Raw genomic sequence first — 13949 nt, 5'->3', positions numbered from 1 at the left:
ATAAAAGAAGAGAAACATATAGAGCTCACATAGGGTACAAGTGTTTCACTCATCTCTCAAATGGGAAAAATTTCACTCAATCCACCTAGATTAGCACCTACCATAAGCTTGTAGAGATTCTAATATCTCCACCACTAACATACCTTAGACTCATGATCAAGGGGACTTGAAGGGTTGTAATGTTGGAAAACAAGGCCAAATGAATGAAATGAACTAGCAATGAAATGCATGAGTAATAAAGTATCAACTCAAAGTGAGCTAAAGTACAATCATGAAACAACACCAAAGTGCAGATTTTAACTTTTGAGACAGAAATCCTTGCTCTTCAAACCACCATGGAATGCCTTATTTCAAATTTATTCTTTTGTTGCAACTTATTTCTCTCTTTTTTTTTTAATTTAACTTTCTTTCTTTGGCTTTTCTAAACATTTTTCTTCTCTTTCTTGCCTTTTTTTTCTATTTCTTTTTTTTTTTTTTTTTTTGCATCCAAACCCAAGAAGGCAAAGATATTGACTTAATGATGTACTTTTCAAAATGAAAAATCAAATAACTCATGCAAAACACTTGCTTAAAAGTATGAATGGAATGAAAGTGAAGGCTCAAAGGGGTGAACAAAGGTTAAATGAAGTGGTTTGTGTTTGGGTAAAGGGTTTAGAAATGAATGCCCCTATCATCTTCACAAACCTAGGTATTAATGCAGCTTTGAAAAAGAATCTAGACAAGTTCTAGAGGTTAACCAAAACTAGGTGAAAATCACACAAGATGAGAAAATATATGGCTCAACAATCCTTCCATCAAGGCTTTCTCCAAGATGTTTCCTCCTTAAGTATCAAGCTATGAAACAAGGTTAATAACACTGCACCAAAGGCATTCTACTATGCTAATCAACTAAGAACAGAAATCACTTAAATCAAATGCAATCAAACTCAGCCGTGCAACATTCACAAGCATTGTGCAAAAAGATTTTAAAAGAGATGCCCAAGGATTACAAAAGTCAAGAGTCAGCAACAGAGAGAAACAGCAACTCGCCCATACAGCAGTGCAGAGCACTGAGGCGAATGAAAATAGGAGGACACAGAAACTAGCAGCAAAATTCCCAAGCAAGAATCACTCTCAAATCATGCGATGCAATTCAGAAATCAACCAATAGGCAGAGAAGAGAGCAATTATAGCAGCAATACTTAGGAAACAGGAGCAAATCCAAAGGCAAAATTTTTTTTTTTTTCAAAAGAAAGCTCAACAACTCAACAACAATCCCTCCCCCACACTTGATCAATACATTGTCCTCAATGTTAAGATAATGTGAAATGAAAATAGACAAATATAAATCAAGTGATCAGAAGAGATGGCAGAATCAAGAGGAAACAAAACAAACAACTACTAAACAGAAATAAACAGCTACAACTACAGCTACTGGAAAAGTTCCCTCCCCCACACTTACTCCTAACTATCTCAGCAAACAGATATCACCAGCAATACAACATAAAGTAAAAGAGTAGGGTGGAAGGGAACAACCGGGTGATCAGGGAGGTCTGTGATTCTCATGGTAGTGCTTCAGTAGATGGCCGTTGACTTGTGAAGTTATACCGGTCTCCTCATCTACGAGCTCTACCGTGCCAAAGGGATATACTTTAGTAACTCTAAACGGACCTTCCCACTTGGTGACAAACTTCCCGGGCATCAGCTTCAACCGGGCTTTAAACTTTAGAACCTTGTCACCTTCATGAAACTGCTTCCTCAGAATCTGTTTGTCATGAATCATTTTCAGCTTGTCTTTGTAGATTCTGGCATTGTCGTAGGATTCAAGTCTCATTCTTCAAGTTCCTGGAGTTGCATCTTCCGATTGATAAGTGAAGATTCGAGATCTGCATCACATGCCTTGATTGCCCAATAAGATTTGTGCTCGATCTCCATAGGTAGATGGCAAGCCTTGCCATAGAGCAACCGGAAGGGGGACATGCCTATAGGGGTCTTGTAGGCAGTCCTGTAAGCCCAAAGAGCTTCCTCAAGCCTTTCACTCCAGTCCTTACGGGATGGTTTCACGATCTTCTCAAGTATTCGTTTCACTTCCCGGTTAGAGACTTCAGCTAACCCATTCGTCTGAGGGTGATAAGGAGTGGCCAGCTTGTGATTGACTCCATGTTTAGCCAATAGAGACTTGATGGTCCTGTTGCAGAAGTGTGTTCCTTGGTCACTGATGATTGCTCTTGGAATGCCATACCTGCAAAAGATATGAGAACGTAAGAACTTGGCAACAGTAGAAGCATCATCTTTCCTAGTTGGCACTGCCTCTACCCATCTAGACACATAATCTACTGCAAGTAATATGTATGAAAATCCAAAAGACGAAGGGAAGGGACCCATAAAATCCATGCCCCACACATCAAAGATTTCACAAAAATGCATAGGTCTTAGAGGCATCTCATGCTTCCTACCCAAACTCCCAAACCTCTGACACTTATCACAAGACTTGCAGAAAGAATAAGCATCCTTAAATAGAGAAGGCCAATAAAAACCACACTCTAAAACCCTCCTAGCAGTCCTATTAGCACTAAAATGCCCCCCACAAGATAAAGAATGTGCAAAGGTAAGGATAGAGTGGATCTCATTATTTGGAACACAGCGTCTGATGATCTGGTCACTGCATTGCTTCCACAGGATTGGAGCATCCCAGATATAGTATCTTGCCTCCCTCTTCAGCTTATCAATCTGAAATTTAGACATAGAAGGAGGTATAAGGTCAGTGACAAGATAATTAACTATATTAGAGTACCAAGGCTCATGAACAGCCAAGGCAAAAAGTGCAGAATCAGGAAATGAGTCAATAACAAGATCAGAAGAGTCAACTCCCTGTGTGCCTTCAGGTAACCGACTAAGGTGGTCAGCTACATGATTCTCTGCTCCAGCTCGATCTCTAATCTCGATATCAAACTCCTGTAGCAGCAAAGCCCATCTCAGCAGTCTAGGTTTAGACTGAGGCTTCTTAAATAGGTACCTAACCGCTGCATGATCTGTAAAAACAACCACTCGAGAGTTTATAAGATACTGTCTAAACTTATCCAAAGCAAAAATAATAGCAAATAGTTCCTTCTCCGTAGTGGTATAATTCACTTGAGCGGAATCAAGCGTCTTGGAGGCATATGCGATGACTCTAGACCGTTTCTCCTCCTTCTGTCCAAGCATGGCACCTACTGCAAAGTTAGAAGCATCACAAGACAACTCAAAATGTAAATTCCAGTTAGGTGCAGTGAGAATAGGAGGTGAAACAAGCATAGATTTCAAAGTGTCAAAAGCATGTCTACACTTATCATCAAATTTAAATTCAGTATCTTTTTTCAATAAGGTAGAAAGAGGCAGAGCAACTTTACTAAAATCCTTAATAAAGCGCCGATAGAAACCTGCATGTCCTAAGAAAGACCTCAAATCCTTTAAACAAGTAGGATAAGGAAGGGATGAAATAACTTCAATTTTGGCCCTATCAACCTCAATCCCCTTTTGGGAGATGAGGTGACCTAGGACTATCCCTCTATCAACCATGAAATGACACTTTTCAAAGTTTAAAACCAATTTCTTATCAATACACCTCTCAAGAGCCTGTTCTAGGCTATTCAAGCACTCATCAAAACTCTCACCATAAACAGTGAAGTCATCCATAAAAACTTCCATGTTTTGCTCTAGAAGATCACTAAATATCGCCATCATACACCTTTGAAAGGTGCCTGGAGCGTTACACAACCCAAATGGCATCCTTCGATAAGCAAAGGTACCAAAAGGGCATGTGAAGGTAGTCTTGTCCTGATCTTCAGGAGCGATAGGTACCTGAAAATAGCCAGAAAAACCGTCAAGAAAACAATAGTGAGACTTTCCTGAAATTCTTTCCAACATCTGATCTATAAAAGGTAATGGAAAGTGGTCCTTTCTCGTAGCATCATTCAACTTCCTATAGTCTATACACACTCTCCAAGCATTTTGAACCCTAGTTGGAATCAGTTCATCATTTTCATTTCTCACTACTGTGATACCGCTCTTCTTTGGTACTACTTGTACCGGACTTACCCACTCACTGTCTGATATGGGATAGATGATCCCAGCACTCAACAACTTTGAGACTTCCTTCTTAACCACATCCAGAATGAGAGGATTCAGTCTCCTCTGTGGTTGCCTAACTGGCTTGGACCCTTCATTCAAAAGGATCCTGTGTGTGCAAACTGAGGGATTAATCCCCGGAATATCCCCTAAAGACCATCCTATAGCCCCTTTATGACTCTTCAATACAGAAATCAATCTTTCTTCTTCAGAACTACTCAAAGAACTGGAAATAATAACAGGCAATTTAAAATCAGCAGCAAGAAAGACATATTTCAAATTAGAGGGGAGGGGTTTCAGTTCTAAATCAGGAGGTTGCACAACAGAAGGAACTAATTCTTTTATGTCAAGTGCATTCAATGCAAGTGGCATGTCCATATGGCTTAGGGAAGGAGATATAAGCTCATCATGATGTGTATGTCCTCCACTTCCCAACTCAGTGCCATTCTTGGATGACCTACAAAAAGAAGGATCGGTATCAATTTTATCAACAGAAACATCAAGTAAATCACAAGAAGAGTGGGATTAGAAGTGACTAAGTGAGTAGCAATCTTTTGCTAGCCTCTTCTAATGTTCCAGCACCACTCAAAGGAGAAGCTATCGGTGTAGCTTGTGTAACAGCTCCTTTATCATCAGTTCCTGCAAAATCAACAAACTCGCCTTTCTCAAGGCTATCATCAAGTGTAATGTTCAAGGCAGAATCACAGTTAAGACAAGATGATGCATCAAAATCATGAGAGATGGAAAGGAGGTGATCAACTTCTAAACAGTTAACACACACCACGTCACCATAACATGAGCAAAAAGAAGAAGAATGAGGGGTAGATAAACAAGTAAATGCATCATCATGCTCAACAATCTCACCATACCAGTCATGTTCATGCATCTCAGATTCATGCAAATCATCAACATCATTAACAGCACAATCAATCAAATTAACACCCAAGTAAGAGCAATCTGCATAACCTTGACTCATAGCATCAGAAATGTTGAAGGTAATCTGTTGGTCCCCAAAACCCATGGTAATGACCCCGTCTTTCACATTAATTATGGTTTGGGCTGTTCTAAGAAAAGGTCTTCCTAGAATCAAAGTGCTATCGGCTTTAATCTCATCAGTCATATCTAGCACATAAAAGTCAGCTGGGAACACAAGACCCTTCACTTGCACAAGAACATCCTCAAGAAAGCCCTTAGGATGTCTCACAGTCCTATCAGCTAGACCTAGCACAACACTGGTGTCTTTCAAGGCATGAATACCCAAACTCTCATAGACAGAGGTAGGCATAACATTTATGGCTGCACCTAAGTCTAGTAAGGCATGTGAAATGTTTGTTTTGCCTATGGTACAGGGAATAGTGTAGGAACCCGGGTCTTTACACTTAATAGGCAGCTGTGGCTTGAAGATAGCACTAACACTAGACCCCAGTTGGATTCTCTCACTATGCCTATACTTCCTCTTGTTTGTACATAGATCTTTCAGAAACTTAGCACACTTAGGCATCTTCTTAATCAAATCAAGTAATGGCACATTAACCTCAAGTTTGCTAAACATTTCAAAAAGCTCATCATTATCTTTCTTTTCAACAACTTTCTTACTCATGAGATATGAATGAGGAAAAGGCAAGTCAGAAATATTTACCTCATCACCTTTGGAAGATGATCCTTTCTCTATTGGCTCTTTGGATTGAATGGAGGTCTCTTGAGTGGCCTTGGGAATGTCTTGAGTGGTTTTAGAAGGAGGAGACTCAACTTCTATCTCTTCATCAACCGGTTCTTCACCCTCTTCATCATCTTTGAATTGCACTGTCTTAGCACCAATTTCCTTACCGCTTCTCAATGTAATTGCATTCAAAGATTTAGGATTTATCACCGTGTTGGAAGGCATTGAACCACTAGCCTTAGCTTGCTGTTCACTCACACCATTTGACAACTTAGTGACATAAGAAGTCAAATTAGAGGTTCTAGTTTCCCATTGCTCCATCCTATTCTCTAGGGCTGCAAATCTAGCTTCAGATTTAGCTTCAGACTTAGATATGTGCTCAGTCATTGCCTCAATGCCCTTGAGTATTCGAGAGAACCGCTCATCATCCTTAGACTGTGATTGCTGTGGGGTAGACATGGCTCTAGAAGATTCTCCTTGTAACCCTCCATAGTAAGTTTGCCCTTGAGGAACCATATTCCCTTGAAACCCTTCTTGAACCTGCCTATTGTCACCTCCTCCCCATCGGAAATTTGGATGAGCTTTCCATCCTTCATTATATGTGTTTGAGTATGGGTTCCATTGCTTGGATTGATTGGCCCTTCCTTGATACATGGCAGAAACTTCCTCATATCTATGAGGGCAAGCAGCAGAGATGTGCATAACAGAATTACAATGCTCACAACTAGGTGCAGTCATCTCCATAGAATTAGGAGTCCGAGTGTCAACAGGGGGAGTGTGAGATGCAAGCTTATTCAACTGTGTAGTCAAAGCAGCAATTTGAGAAGTGAATGTGTCCAATTGAGGAATGTGGACTGAAGAAGGATTAGTATGCATTGCATTGACATTTTTAGACTCCCTGATGCTATACTGTTGATGGTTCAATGCCATTTTCTTGATAAGTTCCCATGCCTCCTCAGCAGTTAAATCAATAAGAGAACCCCCAGAAGCAGCATCCAACATCCCCTTATCTTGGGTCTTAAGTCCATCATAAAAGTATTGGACTAACTGCTCATCTGGAATCTGATGGTGTGGACATCTAGAAAGCAAGTCCTGAAAACGGTTCCAGTAGTCATAAAGTGACTCATCATAATCTTGCTTTGCAGAGTAGATCTCTTTTCTCAATGTAGAAGTCCGGGAAGCAGGGAAATACTTCTCCAAGAATGCTTTTCTAAGGTTGTTCCAGTTATGGTAGCATCTGCCATATAACTAGGCAAGCTCATGTACCATTCTCGTGCTTTGCCCTCCAGAGATAAGTGGAATACCTTCCAAAGAACCTCATCCAGATCAGCCCCTACCGGCTTCATGCTAGCACATACCATAGAGAGAGATTTCAGATGTTTGTACGGGTCCTCACCTGTCAAACCATAAAATTTAGGCAAATTATTAAGCAGTGGACCTTTAATCTCAAAATTAACATCAACATTAGGGCATGCAACATTAAAAGGATCATAATTTGCATCAGAAGTAGTGGCTTCCCTAATGGTTCTTCTTCTAGGGTTATCTCCATTATTCTCTCCTACTCTGTCATGCTCCCCATTATGTCCATTGCCCCCTCTCTCATTACCACCATTATTGTTACCATTAGGATTATTAACTGTTTCCATTATGTCACCTAAGTCAACCACCAAATCTAGATCAGTTAAATTGTCTAGTTCAACCTCACTAGTCCTTTCTACCCTTGAGTCTTGTCTAACTTCTCTTAAAGAACTTTGAAGCTCAAGATTGGAAGGAACTAGGGTTTTAGACCTACCCTTTCTTGGCATAAACAATCAATCAACCAGAAGCAATAAAACAAAAGAAAACAGATGAATGCAATGCAATGCAAGTGTATGCGTATGAGAATGAAAAATGCAATGAATGAAAAATCAAGATATTTAGTTGTATTTTTAAATTTTTTTATGCAAAGAAAGAAGAAAAAAAATGCTATGAAAAATCAATAGAAACAAATGCAAACTACTAAAGAAAATGCAAAAACTAACAAAAATGAAAACTAAAAAGGCTCAACAAATGAACCCCAATCAAGGCTACTTGACACTTAATTACTAGGGAACCAATTTCTTGGCTCCCCGGCAACGGCGCCACTTGAAGTTGAACTGCCCTTAATTGTCGCTTTGGGGTTACTCCAAAATTAACCGAATTAATGCAATATAGTGCACAACCGGGTCGTTTCACTTTGAGGAGCCGAAAACGAAATTAAACCCTAGTAAATAAATGCAAGTAACCTAAACTATAAAAAGAGATTTTTGATTTTGAAAGCTGTTAATTAAATACTACGAATCAAATTGAAATTAAAATACTTTTTTTTTTTTTTTATATAAAAGTGATTAAAATGAATGGAGATTAAAGAAATGAAAATGAGACACACAAATAACACTGATAAAATCAATCCTCCAATTCAACAACGCAGGCAATCATCACTCTAAAAGATGTGGGAGTTAAAAACAATGAATTAAGAATTATAATTAAGCTTTTGATCCAACAACCGAGCCACCTCGAGTTGCCACAAAATATTTTCCTAAAATCCCAACTTACTAACTGCAACCAGAATAGTAAAATGGGATTAAGGATGCTAAAAACCAATGCTTAATTAGAACTCTTAAATCCAAAATAACAGAATTAAAGCTAGCAAGAGACTATATGATCCAAAATTCTAAGCCACCTTAGAAAATCACAATATATTAATTCCAAAATCAATACAAATGTCATAACCACAACATTATAATTGAGATCAAAACTATAAACAGCCCAATGTCAAATACTAAGCAATAATTCAGTCACAATAATCCCCAAATATAATCAGATTAAGCAATAAATTATCCCAATAATCAGAAAAACTATCCTAAGACCTAGGAATTGTTAAACAATTATTGAGTAGGAAATTAAAGCAACTAAAACTCCCCTTTGATGATCCAAGCTCCTGCCATTATTGTTGAATTAGAGAATCACATAACCTCAGCCACGGTTTGCCATAAATGCTACAGTCAATATTTTGCTACGGTCAGCCATGGAAGAACGCAGGCGCCGTCGACTCGTGCTCGCTGGTGTTCTGGTGTTCAGCTTCCCCGCGCCCAGCTTGCTCTCCGGTTTTGTTCTCTCCGTTTTTCGTTTCAGCCGCGCCTCCTGTGTGTGTGTTCGGCCGCGTCTCCGTTTCTTCTTCGGCGTATCAGCTCCGGTCCCCTGTTCGCTGGTTCGTGCGTGCGTCTCCTCTGGCTCGTCACTCTCGCCGTCTTCTCTCTGCACCAGTGAGAAGACGTAAAGAAGATGAATGGAGAGATTGCGGTCAACGGTCTCGCCGCCTGGTTCGCCCTTCTGCTCCCGTCCAGCTCTCTCTCGTCTCGTGTTTTTCTTCGCGCCGTCAAGCTTGCTCTGTTTTTTTCCTATTTCCGCCGCGCCCAGCTCGCCTCTCTTTTGTTCGGCCAGCTGATGATGGTTATTAGGTTGGGGCAAAACGCAACGTTTTGCCCCCAACTTAATATTATATTTTTTTTTTCTTTTTATTTTTTTATTTTTTATTTTTTTATTTTTGAATCTTCCAAGAACCTGCAAGCAAAATTCAAGGATAAGGTAGCATTAATTGTCCTTAAAAATCAATTAATCATAATTAAATCAAAATATGACAATTTTGCCCCTATAAAATAATAATTCAAAATAAAACAAAATAAATCAATTAAGGCAAAAAGGGACCAATTAAGCTGACAAAACTCATATAAAAGATATCAAAATATATAAAAATAATTGAGTTTGTCATACATTGTTCAGCGATTGATCTTAGGAAGGCAGTAGTCAAGGTTTGCAGTTATATACATAATAAGATATATTTCTTGTAGGTTGTTATTTGTTGTTATTTGTTTCAAAATATGTCTTGTAATTTTGTGTGCATTGTGAAACTATGACAAAATTATTCATAATTCACAATCCGTGCAATGCACGGGAGAGTTTTCTAGTTGCTAATATAAAAGTTAGCAAGGGATTGAATTTGATTCTAAAGATATTATTACAATCTATTTATCTCTCATTTTTATTTATTTTTTCCAAACTAATTTTCATAACATGTATAAATCAATAAATAATCTAATGTTGTATGTGAGTATGCTAGGGATATCAAGTTACATCTATTATAGTTAATTAATTTATTTTATTTTTAATTTATTAAAATTAATTAAACAGCTCTCATATTAAAAAAAGAAAGAAGGATATAATTGGGAAAGAAGAAACGGATAGTGATTCTATTCTCCTTCTTGGACTTAAACAAACTCAACACATTGATCCTCATGTCACCTAAGGAGTGAAATTAAATTTAATTTAGAATGCAATATAGTGATGCAAATGAAAATCATTCTCTTGAAACCAAAAAAAATTAACTAGATTCTAAATTAATTAAAAATCAAAATTGCTATTAAAATGGTTTTTTTTTAAAGAAAGTCCATTACTTAATTAAATTAAAAGAATTGAAACAGAAAAACTCCCACCTTAACTCTGAAGCTCCAACCCAATCCTTCGTGTCTCCAAGAAGTTTGATAAAGTTAGCTACACATGGTTTCAGATTTTGCTGACACAGATTTGAATTGCACGGTAGCCATGGGAAGGAATCAGAAACACGATGTTGTCAGGCCGAAGGCAATAACGGAAGTAGAGATAAAGCTCGCAGGCGTTGATAGTTGAAGGTCGCTGCTCACTGTCCTCCTTGCGTCTCTCTCTCTCCCCCCACGCTGCGTCGTTGACAATGAAGGCCGGAGATGATGATGCTGGGCCGAAGATGGGTGGTGATAAATGGTGGTGACGGGGGCTCGCGTGTGGGTGCGTCTATGGTCCTCCTTTGGTGTCTGCGCGTGGTCATATATACAAGGGATGCTGATGAAGAAAATCAATCATTGCCGCCGTTCTCCCTCCTGTTCCCCTGTTCCCTTGCGTGAGAAGATGATGATGATGGCACTCCCAAGCCCTAAATTAAAACGCGTAGTTTTACTTTTTTTTTTTTAATAAATCCGAAGTCCTTTTGTGATTTTTCCAAGCTCTCCAAATTGATCAAAATATCCTGCAATACCGTATAAACATACTGTAATATTGTATATCTAAATAATAATCAAAATAGTGACATTTTTGCCCATTTTCTTATTAATTCATGGATTAATTCTTAATAAATATCTATTCATCAATAATGTAATTTATAACCATTATGCACATTAAAAGAGCTCAAAGATGCATGAATTAATATATAATTATTTGTACACCTCACATATATGTAATTATTCTAATCACCCACAACTTAGCATAACAATATGAACTTTTTATTATTGTCAAAATTACTAATAGGCTATTAACGTAATTAACTGTCTGGCAAAAAATTAACGTAATTAGCTGTATGTAAGTAATTATGTCGTAAAAAGTGCTTATTATTTTCCAAACTATACCCAACATTCTTTATAATCACTTTAATTTTTGCCTTTTGAATTGTAGAAAGTGTTGGCAGCATAAATACACGGGTCGTGATAAGTAACATAATGATAAGAAAAAAATCATTCTCACAGAAATTTCTATAAAAATGAAGACCAAACAACAGATTAAATGACTTCAATCAAGAAAAATTTTTGATCAGTTGTAGGAATTTTGAAAACTATTTTTAAAACTAGAAATTGATAAAAACAATTTATTCTTTGACTTCGAGGATTAAAAGCAGCCTAGAATTGTTTATCCGTTTTGTATATCATAACCTTCAATTTATTTTCTCTCATGGATGTTTTGATTTTAATGAAAATAAGTGTTACTCTAACGTTTAAAAAGTACTTGTAAATGCTCTATCAAGTCAAGAACAAGTGTTCAATTCTATTAATTGCTCAATTTCATGTTACAATTAATAAAATCCAATTTTAAGCTCCAACCCTAATGTGACCATGCAAAGCTAGCAAATATATTCCTGTACCAACAAAACCATCATTCAACATGCAAATTTTAAGTTCTTATGTATGCAATTTGATCCAAGTTGTACACTCAATCTAACTCTCTTAAGTATCAATCTAATGAACAAAATATCTAAATAGTGATCAAACATTTAGAAACATTAAGCAAAGAGTAAAATCTATATCATTAATTACAAAAAGATAGGAGTAATCGAGAGTTAATCCATGTAAAGGTTCAAAATAAATCTAGAGCAAAGTATATAGCTACTCATAATCAGCCACAAGCCATAACTACAAGGGGAGATAATAGCCATCGCAAATTAGAAGAGAGGAAAGGGAGGAGAAGTAGAAAAACCAAGAAGATGAAGTTTCAAATCTCTTCCAAATCTTAATCCCTTGCTCCAAACTTTTCAAGCACCCAAACCTTAACATGCAAAGCTCCCAAGAATGCCCAGTAAGTTCAAAATGATGTCCGAGGTCAAAATGTGGCCTTAAAATCTAAAACTTTCAACAACGTTAGTTGAGCCATGCATTTCGCTATTAGTGAATGCACCACAACAAGTTTTGCATTGTAGACGAATTTACCTCTTGCTTGAGTTGGGTTATAAGCAGGTCAAAGTGTGCTCAGCACATTTTGCTTCTAGGAAATTAAGTTCTTCTAACTCAAATTAAATAAGGATTTTGATCCATGTTTTGGTCTCTAATGATTCTTCTTTAATCTCCATAATGTATTCATGAAGCAACCTTGATCCTCAAATGCTTTGAAAGGCTTTTGAAGTGGCTTGACATTTAACCCTTATATCAAAATATACTTTGCAATAGAGGAACTCCATAAGCTCATAAATAACAAGGATTAAATTTCTCCATGAGTAAGTTGAGATATCTCTTTGGAGTGAAGCAATCATACGATGAAGTTTTGGTTGGAGTTCTTCAGGTAAGGAGGCAATGTGTGCAACCCAAAAAACATCATGCACATTTTCCTATCTTTGAGCATTCAATATATGCACAAATGTATAAAAAAAATCAAAAGCTAAAGAAAAATGTATTGAAAAATTTAGAGATTAACAAAAGGAAATGATGCTTCTTTCTTTATAATCACTTTAGTTTTTACTATTAAAAGCACATGAATAGATTTCACCCTAGTTGTATTCTTTAATTGTTTACCCTAGTCATTTAGGTTGTGTTTATCTTCAACGTGAATAATATTAGTACCACCTCAGTCCTAAATATAAATTACTAGTAAGAAGAAGTTTTGTTTCTCAATATAAGTCACTTATAGTATATTTAGTGCTTGTTCTAAGTTTATCCTTATTTAATTCTCATTATAAAGAGAGAAAGAATGGAGAAATATGAAAATGATTTGTAAATATAGAGACTAAAACAAACTTTAATTAATAAGGGGAAAATTGAAAAATATGTCAATTTAATATATTGTTATGAGAAAATGTGTTAAAAGTGACTTATATTAAGGGTTGATGTACTATAATGTTCTATTTGCTTGCCAATTAGCAAATGAAAAGGAGAGAATTGCAATAAGGTCCCAAAGAAGAAACATATTCACAAAAAATCTCATAACAACTAAGTACTTATAATGACAAGTTCTAGAGTAAAAAATGACAACAAACTTCTACTACTCACTTGTTATTGGGATCTTTTAATAATTATTTTTTTGGAAACTTCACTGAAATTTTTTCAACAACAAATTCTGAGGTAGATGGTTTGCAGTAAGTATTGTCTTTGCAATGCTAGAAGTCAGCTGTTGATCTAGCTTCTCTCCTTTACTCCTTCCCATCCGCTACCGTCTTTTACTTGAAACTACATCATTTTGGCAGAGTTTAGGTGAGGTGACACCTTTTTTTTTTTTTGGGTCAAATAAGCATATAATATCCTGAAGTATCTTTTAGTATCACTTAGTATATATCTTGAATATATTTTTTTTAATATCACTCATTATTTTAAAATAATTTTTGGCTCAGTCAGAGCCCTAAAATATTTTTTATATGAAATCTAGTATCTAGCTTCTAACGTACTGAAGTATTTGTTTTTAGTACCACATACCCAATGTTCTAAAATAACTTTTGGTCCAATCAGAGTCCTAAAATATTTTTCCTATAACACCTAGTATCTGGCTTCTAGCACATTAAAGTATTTTTTTTAGTACCATGTATTATTCTGATTTTTTTTCAATACCACCCAATATTCTAAAATAATGTTTGATCCGGTCAAAGCCCTAAAATATTTTTTTTCCGTAACACCGAATATCT

At 36.7% G+C, this 13949-nt stretch overlaps 1 pseudogene; it reads right to left on the bottom strand.

Annotated features, from left to right (window-relative positions):
* Nucleotides 1-1339: 1339 nt before the first annotated feature.
* On the bottom strand, nt 1340-6676 carry LOC114727554 (uncharacterized; annotated as a pseudogene).
* Between the last annotated feature and the right edge of the window lie 7273 nt (nt 6677-13949).

This window comes from Neltuma alba, unplaced genomic scaffold (assembly GCF_004799145.2).
Source record: "Neltuma alba isolate B1F8T4 unplaced genomic scaffold, ASM479914v2 tig00012484_pilon, whole genome shotgun sequence".
Taxonomy (NCBI): domain Eukaryota; kingdom Viridiplantae; phylum Streptophyta; class Magnoliopsida; order Fabales; family Fabaceae; genus Neltuma; species Neltuma alba.
Note: the sequence above shows the minus strand (reverse complement) of the source record. Positions and strands in the feature narration are given on the sequence as shown.